This window comes from Herpailurus yagouaroundi, unplaced genomic scaffold (genome assembly GCF_014898765.1).
Source record: "Herpailurus yagouaroundi ecotype Mexico unplaced genomic scaffold, PumYag 192, whole genome shotgun sequence".
Taxonomy (NCBI): Eukaryota; Metazoa; Chordata; class Mammalia; order Carnivora; family Felidae; genus Herpailurus; species Herpailurus yagouaroundi.
In genome coordinates this window covers 8099769-8117018 of record NW_024412423.1, presented here as the reverse complement: position 1 = coordinate 8117018, position 17250 = coordinate 8099769, and the positions used below count along the sequence as shown (strand labels likewise).

Below are 17250 nucleotides of genomic sequence, written 5' to 3'. Positions count from 1 at the left end.
AATCTGTGCATGGTGACAGCAGAAGTGGGTCATCCTTTTAAAATCTATTTCCCCCAAAGTTTCGTGTTAACATTAACAGAAGCCCAACCTCCAAAAATGAGTTTCCCATTGCCCGGGGGGAATGATGTCAAAGTAATTTGAATATTTTTCAAGTAACTTTCCTTAATACTCTATGCAACTGAGAAATCCCACAGGCCTGTAAATGTTAGCAAAACCACTGTTCCCAGCTGTCAACGTTGTCTTTGGGTTTGTCTTTCTCTCTTCTTTTTATGGATGAATAACATTTTCAATCGAGTTGTTTTTCTAGTTACTCTGGGAACCAGGCTCCATTATAATAAGCAGATATTCTAATAGAATAAGCGGATAGAATCCTCTATTTCAGGTTCTCTGGCCTCAACTTCTCTGTCTTGTTTCTGCTAGAGCATGACATTCACATTCCAGGAACTGTGTGGAATACAGGGGAGACATTTTGGGTTGGGACCACAGACTTTTGAAATCTTAAGAGCAGGGTCACCTCGGAGAAGATGCTTCACCCCTCTGAGTCTGATTGTCCTCTGTAAAACGTGGCCAATAATGACACTAGTAAGAATCAAATAGGACTTCACTCAATGACACCTCCTCTACAAATGCTCTCCTGTAGACTGTCCTACCCTTAGTGAGAACCACCCACTCCCCACCTTGTGTCCCTTCTCTGATGTGTACCAACTTCAGGCACAACCTTTGAGCCCATTTCCTGGTTTATATTTCTCTCTCCCCCAACCAGATTAAAAACTTGCCTTATTTATTTTAGGAATCCCCAAATCAGGAGGGCCAATGTTTGCTACGCAATGGGTTCTAACAAAATGTCTGTTGAAGGACTGACATGTTAATCAACTAGTTGACTGATTGAATGCTACAGATGACAGCACCTTATAAAGCTCCAATCACAGACAAATGTAAATCATTATTACATGGAATGCTGTGAATTTGCTTTGAACTTAAGGTAATGAGGCAATTGCTCAAAGTCAAGGTGTAATGGACCTTATAAATGTTATTTCATAGCATCTTTAGTTTTTGTTTGTTTATTTGTTTAATCCAGACAGGTGCCAAGAACTCATACACTCTAGGAGAGCCTGGGTGGCTCAGTCAGTTGAGTGTTTGACTCTTGATTTCAACTCATATCATGATTCCAGGGTGGTGGGACCAAGCCCCACATCAGGCTCAGCACTGAGCATGGGACCTACTTAAGATTCTCTTTCCTTCCCTCTTCCCAACTCACATGTGCTCTCAGAAGGAAGGAAGGAAGGAAGGAAGGAAGGAAGGAAGGAAGGAAGGAAGGAAGGAAGGAAGGAAGGAAAGAAAAAATTCACACACTCTAAAATAATAACACACTAAAAAAAGCAGTCTATGAGGGGGGAGGGAAGGGGGTAAAAATAGCTACAGAGAGGGAGGGAGGCAAACAATAAGAGACTCTCAAATACAAAGAACAATGAGGGTGGATGGGAAAATGGGTGATGGGCACTGAGGAGGGCACTTGTTGGGATGAGCTCTGGGTGTTGTATGTAAGCGATGAATCACAGAAATCTATCCCCAAAACCAAGAGCACAATGTACACACTTTAGCCAATTCAACAATACATTATATATTTTTTTTAAAAGCAGTTCATGCAAGAAATACTGAAAAATATTCTGCTGATTAAGTTTGTGTTGCCTCTAAAAGACACAATAATGAAATAACACACTTGTATCCACTTGTATCCAAGTGCTTCTTGGGTACAAACTGGCATCCTGGTGAGACCATTAACACAAAAGGCCAACATGAAACACTGAGGTGACAGTCCTCAGATACCCATTTTGTTTTTACTGATAACTCTCAGTATAAGGATACTTATAAGAAGTACTTGGGGGTGCCTGGGTGGCTCAGTTGGTTAAGTGTCTGACTTCAGCCCAAGTCATGATCTCACAGTTCATGAGTTTGAGCCCTGTGTTGGGCTCTGCACTGACAGCTCAGAGCCTGCCTGCTTCAGACTCTGGGTCTCCCTCTTTCTCTGCCCCTCCCCTGCTCACACTCTGTTTCTCTCTCTCAAAATAAACAAACAAACAAAAAAACAAACAGTAAAAAAAAAAAAAGTACTTGGCTTTGGAGGAGTTTTTTTTTTCCCCACTATTCAACTTACAAATATTGGACACCAGCTGCACATTGTCCAAATCCAAGAAATGCAAACACAGTTTCTAGATGGGCTGTGGGTTGCATGACAGGGTGTTGACAAGAACACAAATATCATAATCAAGGTTGAATGTAAACAATAAAATACAGATGTAACTTTTCCAGTGTAATGGGTCTAGAGACAGAGAGAAATAACAGGCACTTGGAAGACATCAGAGAAGACTTCATGGAGGGGGCAGTATCTCTGACAAAAGTTAAGCTTTGAACAGTTTGTCAAGGCACATACAAAGGGCACATAGCGTGGAAGGGTGGGGGAAGAGTGGGGATTGGGAGGGAGGATTGTGATGCTGCACAGAAAGCCCAGAAGGGAAGACCACCTTCCATGGCGGTCTTTAGTCTTCATTTCCAGAAGTTTCCATTCTATCTGCTCCTGGTACACTAATCTGACTCTAATTACCAATTCAAAATTGGCTGCATTTAATGTAAAGTAACACTCATATTATTACTGTGAAGATCTCTCCCTTCTCACAACAGTGGTAAATACGATTTTGAAGGAATGCATTGAATACTACATGTATATAATATCCCTGGAGAAATTATTCATAATTGAAACACATTTGGTGCATACTGTAATTACATTCTTTAATTTTCATTAGAATTCAAAACAAATGCTTCTTAGCCTTTTCTGAAAATGATCAGTGCTTAACACGGAAAAACCTTTTAATTATTAGAGCGTAACATCTTGCCAACTTATACATCATTTTGCCCTTGCGAAATTCTGATGTCTAGCATTAGAATTTGTTTCTTTGGGATATTTTTAAGAGCTGGGAAATGCAGCTGTACAACTGTATGACATTTCTTAACTCCATCAAGGTTCAGAGAAGCCTCTTCCATCTGTGATAGAAATAAATAATAGATTTAATGGAACGTTTCCCAAACCGGTGTTCTGCCAGATATTAAAAGATGTTTCATTTAAAAAAAATGGGACGTGTTATTAGAAAAAAATTAATTAAAAGTTTTTGTTTTCCCTACAAGACTTCTCAGTCATTAGTGTATTCTTATAAATTGTGAATCTCTAAAGAAGTGAAGGGACCCATGTCTCCATACTTACTATACAATGAAACATTTTTTCAGAACACATTCCCAGAATGTTGTTTCAAGAAATACCAACCTGAGAAATACTCATGGAATGAATTACTCTAAATTAAAGATAAGTCACAAGTCATGTTTGGGGGGGTCAGTTGACCTCCAGAGAAACTATCTCCTTCATCCAACAAAGAGCAGGCTTAGCAAAACAAATAAAAACACACAAAAAACAGAGTATGGATCCAAAAACAAAACAAAAGTTATATGAATTAGGTGGCAAATGCCACTTAGATAATTCTTTCAAGATGCCAAAACAAAAACTTTAATCATGAATTTCAAAGAAATACTGAGATTTTCCTGTAGTATAAAACATGTCTGAGAGGCACCTAGGTGGCTCAGTTGGTTGAGCTTCGGACTTTGGCTCAAGTCATGATCTCGTGGTTGACAAGTTTGAGCCCTGAGTTGGGCTCTGTGCTGACAGCTCAGAGCCTGGCACCTGCTTCAGATTCTGTGTCTGCCTCTCTCTCTGTCCCTCCCCTGCTCATGCTCTGTTTCTTTCTGTCTCAAAAATAAGTAAATGTTAAAAAAATTGTTTTTAAATAACATGTTTGGTGTACTAGTAAGTTAGTCAGTTACCATGTATGAGACAAGCAGAAACACAAGCTACTTTACACAGGTTTCCTCATCTGCTGAACACTTAGCATCAGAATATCTACTTTAATGGGGATCCTGGATGACTCAGTCCATTGAGGGTCACACTTGTGATTTTGGCTCGGGTCAAGATCCCAGACTTGTGGGAATGAGTCCTTCACATCCCCCCTCCCCCACAAACCCATGTCAGGCTCTGGACTGAGTATGAGCCTGCTTACTGCTTAGGATTCTTTTTCTTTCTTCATCTCTCCCCCACTTGATACCTCTGTGTGTGTGTGTGTGTGTGTGTGTGTGTGTGTGTCTTTCAAATAAAATAAAATAGCAATAGAAAAGTCCCCTCTGGCTGTTCTCCAGACAGACCTGTATACTCTTCGATCAAAAGTGTTGTGTATTACCACCGTCACCTCCCTCACCTTACTAAGGGAAAAATCTACCCAAAGAGTAGAAAGATAGAAAAGCTTGTGAAGGAAGTAGGTACATCTAAGAAAGATGGAAAAGCCCAAAATTTAGAAGGGAGAAGTGAGAAGACAGAAGTTTGGTCATGCATTGTTCCCCTCTGCCAAGACTATGATTTTTTTTTCTATGTGTGAAAACTTTGAAAGATATTTGAAGTAGTAGTTGGTTCCAGAAAACTTCACTTTGTTGTAGAAGGATGTAAGACTGATTTAGTAATTTGGGAGCAAACTGTTTTGAGTGGGTTGGAAATGCTTTACAATCTTTCCCATTTAAAATAATGGGATATAGGTCACCACTATTCCAAATTTTAACATCCAAAATCTTTGCTTAGATGTGGTGAGGAAAGATGCCTGAATATGTGTTTGAACTGTTCATGGGGTAGGTGGTTCAATACCTGCCAAAATAAAGAGTTAGCCTTTCTCCAAGTAGGCACCTTGGGAATCTATGCCTTTTATCCGATAATGCTGCCATTCCTCAAAATATTTTGGAACACCTCTTTTAAAATTGCCTTTAGTTTGTGACATATACTTTTAAATTTCCTCAGTGGTGAGAAATTTTCAGCAATTATGGGTAGATTTGATTTGGAGAGTAGACAAAGACATTCAGAGCTGCATCTGGAAAATAAGGTAAATGGTCCTTCCAACAAATGGTATTTTGCTCCATGGGAGTCTCCATATGATGTAATGACATGACATTTCTTTTGTCACTTATGAAGTGGTTTTTAAATCAGTAGGATAGGAGGAATTCCAAAGTGTTTTTATTAATGGCAGCATCGTTAGAAAAAATATATTTTTCCAAAATGAAAGTAAAGAATAAAATTTTTTGTTATGAACATGTAGATACGGTTTTTCAAAATAGTTCCTATTGCTTTTTCCAGATTTTTTTTTCAAAACAACTTGTCCATGCAAGGCAAATCCCTATTAACTGGATACCTACCTGTTTTCATCCAAATGGGTTATTTCCCTTCCAAGTATTATTTGGAAGGAGACTTACTCTGTCTTCTCTTGAACCCTCTCATTTACAGGACTTAAAAAAAAAAAAAACTGATAGGAGATTTAAAAAAAAAAAAAAAGAAGAAGAAGAAAAGGAAAAAAGGCCAAAGTTGGGTGGATGGGAACTGGAAGGTAGTCAGCAGGTATTACCAAATTGTCTTTTGACCTGGAGGTCAATCAGGTCCCCAAAGTAAAGATGGTTTCAGTATCTCCCAACACCTCTCAAAGCAACCACACAAACCAATGATGGTTTTGCATCACAGTATTTTTTTTAACTTTAATTTCAAATAACCTTAAAGGTCCAGTCCTTTTGGCCCTAAGCAATGTGGCAAAATGCATTTAAGACACTTGCCTTCCAGTCTCCATTCTGTGCCTGCAGGTGGGAACTTGGCCCCTGAGCCAGAAAACCCTGTTTTCGTCACTAATGAATGAGTCCCGAACACTTAGAATGTGCACTTACAGGTACTCAACAAACACCTGCAGCAAAAGGGCTTAATCTCTCTAAGCTTCAATTTCCTTATCTGTTAAACGGGGACACTGGTTCAAACCAAGAGATTCCATTCACAGGGATACAGTAGTTACTAATAGAGCCTCATCTTTTTTTCCTTTCATTTCCTTCCCAGGGGTACAAACTTCTCCCCAAACTAGACCAAAGGGCAGAATATCAGTCATGTTAAAAAAAAGAAAAAAAATATATATATATATACACATATATGTATATGTATACACACACACACACACACATACACACACACTGTGATGCAAAACCATCATTGGTTTGTGTGGTTGCTTTGAGAGGTCTTGGGAGATACTGAAACCATCTTTGCCTTGGGGACCAGATTACTGTCTGTATTATCAACAGGCGCTTTACTTTCATAAACTCAAGATTTTTCCAGAAATGAAAATGAAGTGGGACAGAAATGACTGGTTGCCCACGAAATAGCCATGCTTTTCTTCTTTGTCAGTAGCAGTTTCAGTTTTGCTCCAACTATTCTGTGTTCAGCTAAAACAAAGGGAAAATATTTCCCCACAGGCCCTGTGGTCTCTGTAGTTATAGGACACAGCTCTGGGGAAGGCTGTAACATTTCCTAGAAGAAGAACAGAATCTCCTGATAGTGCCACAGCCGTCTGGAAACAAGGGTACCCACCAGGGCTGAGATGCTGGAGGTGGGCGCGCCGTGTAGAAACCTCTAGCAGGGGGATAGGGGAGGCCAGGAGGAACAGTCCCAGGGAGATCCTCCAGGAGGCAGACACTCAGAATCAGATTGTTCCAAGAACATTATTGGGAGGGCATCCACATTTTTCTTTTCATTTCATTTTTGTTTTCATTTTCAGGTCACATGAAAGTAAAAACCTAAGTGGAGGGATTGCTTAAACTGATGATAACAAGAGCTAGAAAAGATCAATGATCTGCATATAAAGATGGGCACTCATATGTATGTAAAGGATATCAGGCGTATATACACCAAGGCACTATTTACATTCACTGTGTCTTTCTTCATCAGACAGTTCTGGGATCATCTGAGATGAATCAAAATAGTTCAAACTTACCTAATTATTAAAACTCATTTGCATCACATCCCCTAACATGGTTCTCAACAGCCGCCACTTACTCACCAGGAGCTAATTGAGGTGGGGGCTTAGTTTTCAAATTGAACCAAAAGGCTCAGGCAGCCGGGACCCAGAGGGTAGGGAGCTTTGGTAGTCTGAGGACCTCTTTCTGGACACCACGTTTCCTCCTGCTTCGAAGAATCTCCAGGTAATGGTGGTGCCTGCACCCTCCAATGAGGAAAGCCTTCCAGAAGCTTCAAATGGAGGTGTTTTATCTGTTACATGGGTCATGCCAACATTGTCAATGTCCACCAGGCCACAGGGCACTGACTTTTAATTAGGAAATTCTTTATGCCTACTTCTTACAGTCCAGCAAATGATTCGTAAGGGAGCCCACAACTGCTAAGACCTTCCTGGAGCCACAGCATTTATCCATCCCTAGACCTTTCAGGAACCAGACTTCTAAAGCAAAACCTCTGAGTAGATCAAGGCCAAAGCTGACACCCCCTCACCTACCCTCCCTTACAACCATTACTGTGTTTTGTTCTCTAGAAGCTTCTGGGCACTGCACACCACCCAGAAGTTCTGAAGAGCCTAGCATTTCTTGTTTTGTGTGAGCATTTTTGTCTCCCTCCCTAAAATCATATGAATTAAAAAGCAATCCATACTAACATAAACTGGCTTTTGTTCTCTTAGAAAGACAGGGTTTCATTCCATGAATAAGAAGCGCCTGCTCCCATCCTTCAGATTCTCCTCCTCATCATCTACAGCTCCAGCCACGTGTGACCCAGTCACTGTGGCTCCAGGAGGGCAATGGGGGGGCTAAGTGGAGAGCGTCACTTTCGGCCATGGCTCACTGAAGCCAACCCAGCAAAGGTTGGCTCGCTCACCAGCGAGGTAACAGAATTTTCTTCACACGGTGAATTTTTCATTCCCATGCACCTCACCACACTCCACCAAGGATTGAGGAAGGAATATATGGCCACTTAATCAGGTTAAGAAGAGAAACCTATGAAACCAGCTGGGAAAATTTACCTGAAAATTAGGTTTGTTCTGTTTTGTTTTTAAGGAAGGCATGTATTTAAGGTAACGTGTCCATCTTGTTTACATTTAACATTTTAATGGTAGGAAGGTTAAGGTTTGGGAGTGAGACTTGTTGCTACTCACATCCAAGCAACTGATTTTATTTTAGTGAACCTTACCCCCTCCCAGGCATTTAAAGAGTCCTGTTATAATGTCAAGCCCTGATCTTTTTCCTGAAAGCAGGCAAGAGAAGAATTAACTCTATAAAATGGCGTTGTGTCACAGCAAAGCCAGCCTACCTACAGGGGAGCTGAAAAGACAGAACAGTGAGTTGAAAAGGACAGAGGGGAAGGAGCATCGGAGAAACGAAATTTCATGCTAAGTTCTCTGCAGAAAAACAGGAGGCAAACTCTTGGGAGGGGACTTGAGGTGATAACTCCCATTACAAGCTGGGGTTCTGCGGCCGATTTCTCACCCTGTCTGCCCTCACCCTCCTTCTCTTCCCAAACTTATCTTCGTCCTTGCAGGTTGCAAATAATTAACAGGTGCCCCCAGATGGAGGACTTTGTTGTCATGCCTTAATGTCTTTTCCAATTGCCTAAGAAAACGGGAATCTGGGATTTACTAAACCCGTTCCGCATATGCACCCCCAAAAAGGAAAATTGTACACTCACGCCTACTGTCGATGGCCTTTCCACAGTGAAACGTGTTTTCTTCAATCTCGAGCTGCTAGTTAACTAGCCAATTCCACAGAAAATTGTCCCTTCGGAGAGAGTGCTGTGATTTCCAGTGCGGGAAGGTAAGAGGGCACTTTCAGGCCATCGGTCCCCAAGGGAGCGAAAACCAGCGGCCCAAGTCAGAGCAGCCTCAAGAGTGGCAAGCTCCCTCCTTCCACAAAGACAGCTCCAGGTGGCCTCGGGACACAGCCCAGATGAAGGAAAACAGGTGAGGAAGAGCAAGTTGGCCTCAAAAACACCTGAGCACGATCCTCATACCAAATAGGAACTTAAAATACTATCACGTCAGAGAAGAACTTTCTGTTGTTAAACCCAAACTCCCTAACCTGAAATTCCCTTTCATTTTTTTTTTTTATGTTTTATTTACTTCTTTATTGTGAGAGAGAGAGGGGGACAGAAAAGCAGAGGCAGAAAGAGACTCCCAAGCAGACTCCGGGGCTTGAACTCATGAATCATGAAATCATGACCTGAGCCTAAGTCAGACACTTATCAACTGAGCCACCCAGGCACCCCTCTTTTTTTTTTTAAGATGCTCTCAGCTACGGGGCACATTGGAATCACCCAGAGAGCTTGGTGGGAAAAAAAAAAAAAAAGTGATGTCTACTCCCATGCCAAACCAATTACATAAGAATATCTGAGGGCAGGGGGCAAGCACTGGGGGAGGGTACCAAAACCTCTCCAGATGATGCTAATGTGTCAGGAGGGTCCACGGTCCCTGGACTCCACCATCCACACCTTGATCAAGCAGGCACATCTGACACACCTCTTGTAACAAGAAATTCCCTAACCTGGGGCACCTGGGTGGCTCAGTCAGTTGAGCAACTGACTTTAGCTCAGGGCATGATCTCATAGTTCATGAGTTCGAGCCCAGCATCCGGCTCTGTGCTGACAGCTTGGAACCTGGAGCCTGCTTCAGATTCTGTGTCTCCCTCTCTCTCTGCCCATCCCTGTCACACGCTAGCTCGCTCGCTCTCTCTCTCTCTCTCTCAAAAATAAATAACTATTTTTTAAAAATTTTTAAAGGAAATTCCCTAACCTTCCATGGAAATCCATTCCATGTTGAGACCGTTCTGATTTTTAAAGGCTTTTCCTTACCTTGAGGCTCAACCTCCCTTTCCATAACATCCACCAATTTGTCCTTGCTCGCTCTACTCACAAGGGCCACGGAAATCCGCACAACACATATATGGAATTCAGGAAGTATAGAAACCCACAGGAACTTCTGTGAGAGCACAACTGACAAGCCGAAGGCAAAGGTGAGGCCAAATTTCACAAAATAAAACCCAACATGTATCTGCATCCTGTCTTTTACTTAATTAAAGAAACACCTGTGAGAGGAGAAGATGGGGGAGAAAGGGTTTTAGCAGCATGACTTCCGGGATGGACGTCCAGCACAGCGATGGAGGGGTGGGGGCAGGATCTTGATATGAATCATCAGGGGGACGTGGCTGTCCACTTTGCTCATGCTGTCCCAGGCTGCGTTCATAGACGTGTGATCCCCAGAAAAAAGGGCACTCAGGAGACACACCTGTAGTAGAGCCCTATCGTGACCATCCTTCAAAATAGATGGAGGAAAACAGAGGAGAAAGACCCCGATGGTGATCGATTTTTAAAGGTCTTCAGTAAAGAAGTGTTGGCAGAAAAGCCACTGAAAAAGACAACATTAAAATGGCAAGAGAAGGGGCCGGGTTGCTCGGAGCATCCAACCCTTGATTTCCGCTCAGGTCAGCATCTCACAATCATGGGACCTCTACATGGGATGCTCTACAGAGCATCAGGCTCTGCATGGAGCCTGCATAAGATTCTCTGTGTCTTTCTCCCTCCCTCTGCTCCTCTCCCCCGCTCACCCATTGCTCTCTAAAATAAAAAAATAAAATAAGATAAAAAATAAGCAAATACAATGGCAAAAGGAAACTCACATTTGAGTTTATGCTCTTTGCCAGGTGCCCTATATCCATTCCTTCCAGTAATCAAGACAGCCTCTGAGGCTACCCGATGATCTAAAGGGAAGGTGTTTCCATGATTTCAAGGAATAAAACCAGGCAGGTGGGGTAGGCTTGAAGCTTAAAGGAACAGGTATCTGCAACTCTCTTTTTTCTTTTTGAGTCTCCTTCAGAGAAGACTCAGTTCATCATGCTTCTCACTTGGTGACACTCCGTTCACTAGTCCGAAAAGCCTCCTCACCTACTTTTCTAAATGAACCCTTTATACCGTTTATTCACATGTATATGGTTTTAAATCCCACTCTTCTCTTCCCCTTCAAAGGCAAATTCTGTAAATTTTTCTTTCCTGTAATGCTTTGCCATTTTCCACTAGAGTTTGTATCTTTTTCCTGTTAATTTGCAGGCATTCTCTGTGTTCTAGGTATCAATCCCTTGTGGGCATTCACCACTTTATTTCTAGTCTATTCTGATCTTTGTAATAACATTTCCCAGATGTCCTGAAAATCAACTTTTTTTGGTATGGATTTTACATCTGAAGCTTTGCTTAATAAATCCTTCCCTACCTAAGGTCACAATAAATTCTCCTACCTTTTCTTCAAACAACTGTATCATTTCAGCTCTCCTATTTAGATTTTTGATTCATTGTGCTACCATTGTGTGTGGTGTGATGACAAGGTCAGTGTTCTTTTTTCCATAGAATGAGCCTCATTTTCCAGTAGCATCTATTATACAGCCCTTCCTTTCCCCCGTTGACTTAGGGTGCAACCTTCATATTATATCACCTTCCAATCAGTGTATGAGTCTGTTTTAAGCTGTTCCTCCTATCGCATTGATCTGTTGGTCTGTCCTTGTACCAGTACCACACTGGCTTAATTACTATGGCTCTGGAGCCTGTCTTAATATCTGCCCAGGGAATGTTACCCCACTTACTCTTCCCTGTCAAGATTGGCTTACTGTGAAAAACTTCTGGACATCTGCCATACAACATTGTGCACATAGTTAACAGTACTCTACACTTAAAAATTGTTACAAGGGTAGGGGCGCTCAGTCGGTTGAGTGTCCAACTTCAGCTCAGGTCACGATCTCACAGTTTGTGGGTTCGAGCCCCCTGTCGGTCTCTGTGCTGACAGCTTAGAGCCTGGAGCCTGCTTCAGATTCTGTGTCTCCCTCTCTCTCTGCTCCTCCCCCACTCTCTCTCTCTCTCTCTCTCTCTCTCTCTCTCTCTCTTTCTCTCTCTCTCCCCTCTCTCTCTAAAAAATAAGCATTAAAAAAATTTTTTTTAATATTTATTTTTGAGACAGAGACAGAACCTGAACAGGGGAGGGGCAGAGAGAGAGGGAGACACAGAATCTGAAACAGGCTCCAGGCTCTGAGCCGTCAGCACAGAACCTGATGCGGGGCTCAAACTCACGGACTGCGAGATCATGACCTGAGCCGAAGTTGGACGCCTAACCGACTGAGCCACCCAGGCACCCCTAAGAAATTTTTTTTAAAGAGACTGGCTCACTATTTGTGGAATTTAATTATTCTGTATAAATTTCAGAGTAAAGCCTATCAAGTTGATTGAAAAAAAAAATTCAAATGAAATTTTTTATTGGGATTGAATTGAAATCACAGATAATATATGAAGAATCACCATGTTCATGTTTAAGTCATCTCATGAAATGTCTCTCCATTTACTCAGATCATCCTCTATGTCCTTTACTTACATTTTAAACTTGTCTCCATAGAGCGTGTGCATAATCTTGAATAAGTTAATTCCTAGATACAGTCTTTCTGGCGGGAATCCCTCTCCATGGACTGATAGAGAAACGATATCTGGACAACAGTTCACTCTTATCGGTGGAGAATATGTTCCAAGACTCCCAGTAGATGCCAGCAACCGCAGACAGTACTGAATCCTATATGGGCTACGTTTTTTCCTCTACATACACACCTATGATAAAGTTTAATTTATAGATTAGGCACAGTCAGAGATTAACAACATCTAATCATAAAATAGAACAATTATAACAACATACTGCAATAAAATTTATGGATGTGGTCTCTCCCTCTCAAATATTTTATTGTACTATACTCAGCCTTCTTCTCAGGACCACGTGAGATGATACCATGCGTGTGCAGTAAAATGAATTGAGGTGAATGACACAGGCTTTGTGATGTAGCATTCGGCTATGTATACTGCTGTCAGAAGAAGGACCATCTTCTTCTGGACTTTGTTGACCGAGAGTAACTGAAACCACAGAAAGTAAAACCGCGGATAAGGGGAGACAGCTATGTAATAGAGAAGTCTCTCACATTCATACCCTGTGCTATCCAGCAACAGCAGGTGTATGCAAAGCAGCAAACCCAGCTGCCATTGGCTCCTGTGGTCAGGACCCTACACGTCCTTGATCTGTTTCCATCTGCTTCAAGCCCCAGGTGTGTGAAAGCCAGCACAGATTTAGCGCTGGTTGTATAACCTCTGCACCACAGACCCGAAGTCTCTGTTTTTTTCCCAGCTGGTTGCTGTTCACTTCCCGGGGTTAGCGCCTCAACCAGACAGATCATGTTCTCTGGTTAGTCCTCAGAGAAGTAAGATTTCAGCTCAGTCCCAGAAAGGACCTTCTGTCCCAGCTGTCCTAGGAGAGAGTGGCTAACAGGTAGTTACAACCTCACCTAGTGAAGAGGGCATTCACTCAGCCTGGTCAGAGAGGTGATGGTGCAATAATCTGGAAACTGTGGTCTCTGTGGTCCCTCCCAGTTCTGATATTTGGTGGTTCCCAGGCTTCAGGTACCTCTTTTCATGGCCCAGCTTCACCTTCAGAGGACCACTCCCCTTGTTCATCAGTGGTCCCCGCTTACCCCTCTAGGTCTCCAATCCAGAGCATACAGAGCTCTAGTCTTCTGGAGAGCTAGAGGGAGAGAAGGGACAATGGAAGGATCTGGCAGCCTTGTGGCACATCTTTGGGCACAGTGGGCATCACCCAGGCTCCAAGAGTCCAGCTGGTACTAAGGAAACCCCACCTCCCTGCAGAGGGGTGACCCCCACACACAGTGTGAATCTTGTTCATTACTCTAGATCCATAAAATGAGCTGGGCAGTTTTTACTCTCTGGAACATCTAGGAGGAGTTAGAAATGAACTGTTTCTTGGAAGTTTGGTAGAACTTACCTGTAAAACAACTTGAGCCTGGGGTCCCAGGGAGGGGAAGCCTCCTGAAATATTTGTTTAATATTGATGGTTCTATTCAAGTGTTCTATATTTGCACTAGTTCTGCCATTTTATATTTTTCAAGGAACATATCCATTTCATCTGTTTTAAGTTCCCTTGCCTATAGGAGAGAAAATCCCATAATTGGATAAGTAGAGTGCAAACAAACAAAAGAAATCCATTGTGTAAGCGCAGAGCTGTTGAATTGCAAGGTGAACCAGATGTTGGGGGCAAGCCTGCACAACCAGGGGCTAAGAGGGGCAACGTTACAAAGTTCACACTTACCCGGCTCGCTGCAATGTGATGCCATCTAGTGGTAATTGTCTGCTCTGGCTTAAATACACAGCAGAATACTTTTGGGACCCAAGGCTGGCCAAAACTTTCAGGTCACTGCCAGCAATTCCAGAAATGTCTCTGGTTGCCCAATGCTGCAGATTTGGGCTAAAGAGATGCCTGCTCCCTTTCAGCCTCTTCAGTAGTTGCCTGCATCTGCCCTACCTCAGTCTCACTCCCACACAATGGCCCCAGAAAAGATCAAACTTGAGCCCACAGCCATTTGAGAACAAGGGCAGGATACATCACCAACCTCAGTGTATCAAGTTCATGTTATTGGGAGATATTAAGGTAATCTTTTATGTGTGTGTGTGTGTGTGTGTGTGTGTGTGCGCGTGTGTGTCTCCCTCTCTCTCTGCCCCTCCCCTCGCTTGCACTCTGTGTCTCTCAAAACTAAATAAAACATTAAAAAAACTTTTTTAAACATAATGAAGTTGTTCTTACCTTACTGTAAATTATAAAGACTTTGGCCTGCTATAGAAAGAGGTGCTCTTGCCTAATTTAATAACTACATATAGATGTATATCTCCAGCTTTCCTGGATCAGCTTATGTCCTATGACGTAAAAAACCAGCTTTAAGTTAAAAGCTAGCCTGTTTCCCTGTTTTCTGATTGCATTTCTGATTACGGTTTATTGCTTATCATTTATTTCCCATAGGTGTTACTGAATGGAGTTTTACCCTGAAGCTTCATTTGTTAAAAAGAACACTATTAACATAAAAGAACCCTCACTAGAACTCCAAGGAAGATGTATTACTCCAGTTTTTTCTAGTAGCAGCCCGCACATATTTTATTAAAAGATTTAATAGACTATTGTTTACAAAAATGACGCATGGAAACCTAAGTCACAATTTATTTCTGAAAGATATAATGGGAAGGATCAGTCATAGAGGAGACACATGAGGAGTTGAGAAACTCTTTTGTTAGTTGGTGTCTGATATTATATCCAGCCTTCTAAAAAATAATTTCACCTTTCAGGATAGCCTGAGAGGGAAGCTGATCAGCCAGAAAGAGTTCTCTAATTTTCTTCAGCATATAATATCCATGCAAAGGAAGGGGTAATTTTAAAAGATTGAGAGCCTCATATCCCAAAGGTAAGGCATCCCCAAGGTGATATTTTTAGTTTTATAGATGGTTTCTCCATTATGCATATAAGGGTTCTCATTTTTCAGAAAGCCTTGAGTTTGGCTTGAGGTATAGTTTGTTTTTAATTTTGGATCATTTCATGTTGGTGTAAGTCTGTGGTCCAAAAGCTTCCTCACCCTTCATACTAAGGCGACTGATTCTTCCGCAAGCTCTTTCACTAAAGAGAACATTATTACACTTACGTCTACCCAGTGGCCACCTAATCCATTCTGGTTACATTTATAAAGGAGAATAGTCATAAAATTCCATATCCCAACTAGAATTCCTTGCATTACCTAATGAATTCATTTTAATCTGAAGGACTACACAAATATAATGATTTGCAAGACAGGTTTCACATTCCATTTTCATACAATTTGATTCTCACCTCAGACCCGTTACAACCGATCCCGGGCTACATGGGCAAAACTCCCATGATGCTTATAGTCTCCTGATGTTGCCTCTGAGCCGCCATAGAGTTAAAAATGTAATTTATGCAAACGAAAATTGCCTTTCCTGAAATTCAACAGTTTCATGGTAACTATCCATCCATATTTAATTTTTATGCACAATCATTTGGATACATTTTCATTTAATATCATCACATAAGTTCCCCCTGGGGCCCAGTGATGTTCATGTTGTCAACTTAATCACCATGAGTCAGGTATGTATCTTGGTGTTTCCCAGAATTGCCCTTTTTCCTTTGCCTTATGAAGTCAGTACTGCCCTTCTTAGGCTCAGGAGTATTTTATACTAAAAGAGGCGAGATACCTTCCAGAGCTTTAGAAAAAAAACCGAAAAATTGTGGTTGGCTTTGTGGCCGAATTGCACCACCCCAGCTCAACGGGCCACATAAGCATTTGCTACTAAAAGAGCTTGAAGACCAGGCTCTGATCTCCACCGCCTCTCACCAAAGAGTTCTGGAAATCCCACCTTCCTGGGGCTGGAATCCACTGAAGGCATGGAGACGGGGTGGTGCTGTGACCTGACCATGCCTCAGAATCACCTGGAAACTTGTTAACACGGACTGCTGAGTCAGTAGGTCCGACCAGGCCCAAGAACTTGCGTTTCCAACAATGAACCGGATGATAAAGACACTGCTTGTGCAATGACCATAATTTGGAAACCACTGCATAAATCCCACAGCATTAACCTCTTATCTGGAAAGATACTAACTTTTCTCAACGCATACCAATTGCAAAGACTGAAAAGATTGGAAAAACAGGTAGCACCGTCAAAAACTCGCTGGCGGCCTACTTCGAGATATGGTGGATTTTGTAAACCACTTGCCAAATCTGGCAGATTTCCTGGCCTTCTAGATTCTGGGCCTTCCTCCCTTACCTAGATTTCCAGAATTTTCCAGACTCCCTCTGCTTCACTATTGGACTGTTGTTACACTTGTCTCAGTATCACGGCTTTATTACCACATATCTTCTGACTCTGATAAAGCCTGCTGAAGAAAAACTTTAGTCATATTCTGAAAGCAGATGAGAACTGCTCACCAGGTCAGGATTCCTGACTAATAGTCTCCTGACTATTTAGATTCCTCTAAAAGCACAAGCCCTTTTAAGGGTTCGACATAAACTAGCAATTCCGGAAGTCCCTGCACATTTTCAAGTGACTCCAAACTCATAGGGTGGAGAAGTATCTGATTTTGGCTTCCACTATTACAAACACTTTAATAGCTTGTGAACAATTCAGAAAGGCAAAACCATGCCCTCAATGAGCTCATGGCTGCAATAAAGGCTGGATGAGGCTAGAAGAGGGGGTAATGTGGCTGGGATTCACATCCCCCTGACAGTCCCCTTAATTCATTCCTGTTCAGGCCCAGCCATTTACAGATGCACTCACAATATAGCTTCGGCTCACTTAGAGTCCCTGGCACAAAAGAGGTTTCACAGGGCACTGCTATTTTCATCATTGAGCAAAATTATGTGCTGATTACCTTGGGATAGTTTGGGGAGAAGTCATGGATAATCTTTATTAAAGACAAACACCTGGTGGGGTGCCTGCGTGGC

General features: G+C 42.1%; 1 long non-coding RNA gene across 2 annotated transcripts; it reads right to left on the bottom strand.

The window, feature by feature from the left end:
* Nucleotides 1-12162: 12162 nt before the first annotated feature.
* On the bottom strand, nt 12163-15553 carry LOC121010582 (uncharacterized). Of its 2 annotated transcripts, none has more exons than XR_005781266.1 (2): nt 13737-15553; nt 12163-13478 (listed from the first exon to the last, which is right to left on the bottom strand). It is a non-coding gene; the product is annotated as an uncharacterized LOC121010582 (long non-coding RNA). The 2 variants fall into 2 exon arrangements; XR_005781267.1 differs by having other exon boundaries at nt 12163-12520.
* Between the last annotated feature and the right edge of the window lie 1697 nt (nt 15554-17250).